Source organism: Schistocerca nitens, chromosome 4, assembly GCF_023898315.1.
Source record: "Schistocerca nitens isolate TAMUIC-IGC-003100 chromosome 4, iqSchNite1.1, whole genome shotgun sequence".
NCBI lineage: Eukaryota > Metazoa > Arthropoda > Insecta > Orthoptera > Acrididae > Schistocerca > Schistocerca nitens.
Window position 1 is genome coordinate 252,942,083 of NC_064617.1, and position 1,483 is coordinate 252,943,565.

Below are 1,483 nucleotides of genomic sequence, written 5' to 3' on the forward strand. Positions count from 1 at the left end.
CTCCACGATTGGCGTCAACGTCATGGACTGGCCGCCACGGGCGGCTGACATGAACTCCATGGAAAACATGTGGGCTGAGGTCGCCAGAACATTAACAGAGAACTGGCCACGGAACCAACCAACTACTGCGGACGCTCTTTGGTACAGCGTCCTGGAAGCCTGGGAGGAAGTTGCTTCTTCAGGCTGTTACGTCCGACGGCTTATACATTCTATGCCAAGACGCGTGATAGAAGTACAAAATAAATGAAGGATTCTGGATAAAAAATTAGAGTTCTTAAAACGTTTTGTTATGTCGTCTTTTTCGTCAGTTTTCCTCATTGGGAGCTAGTGGAAGATCGCGTGGCAACAGAAAAGATACAATATGGGTTAGCTTTCCTTTGAGTTGCCCTTTTAATTCAAGTGGGTTTCTTTTGAATATACAGTTTGTTAAGTATTCTATTTTGATTTCATTTATACCCTGTCTACATACTTACAAACTAATCAGCGTAGATGGACTCTGTCACAGTAGCTTTGTTATTTCAAATACGTCTCTATCTTCCCCTCCATGCATGAATACACCCTCCGTCCTCGGCACAATACGCCAACGATTTCATATTATGTTTACTCGCCGCGCGGGATTAGCCGAGCGGTCTAAGGCGCTGCAGTCATGGACTGTGAGACTGGTCTCGGCGGAGGTTCGAGACCTCCCTCGGGCATGGGTGTGTATGTCTGTCCTTAGCATAATTTAGGTTAAGTAGTGTGTAAGATTAGGGACTGATGACCTTAGCAGTTAAGTCCCATAAGATTTCACACACATTTGAACGTTTATGTTTACTAGTTGTTAATATCTCTTCTATTCTCTCACACACTCTCTCTCTTTGACACTATAGCCGCAAGTGCCCTTCTATTACACTCCCCCAAAACTTTGTAAACAAATCTAGCGGTTTCCAATGACGCTACATTTTCTCTTTTAATTGCTGCTGTCTTTACTCTCTATCATTCCTCTCACCACCTATGAAACCGTATTCTTTGATCTCCCCTTCCCTATAACCCATTCTTCGTTCTGAGAACAGTCCTTCCTTATCTCTCGGTCCTAAGATAAAACGAACTGTGGCACACATCTAAGTAAGCAATACTTTGCAAGCATTTCACGCTTATATTTTGTACTTCTGCACTTCTATCCATTCCCAGATTCCGCCCTCCTTCCTGTTACGCGTCCCTTGACATCTGCATCTACATCTAAATGAATTCATAATTATGTGCTTGGCAAGGGGTTCTGTGGTCTGGTGGATTAATCTTGTATTGATGTGTAAAACGTGTAGGTTCACATCTCGCGTAAGGCGTAGATTTTTAACACACACAAGTAGCTCTCCTTCACCCCTAGTAACGCCAAGTGCAGAACGCCAGTATGCTCCGTAGTTCAATATCCGCAGTAAAGAGAACATCCCTTCGCTGCCGACTAAGCATTCGTTTGAGTTGTGACAGATGGAGAAACCCCCTAAGG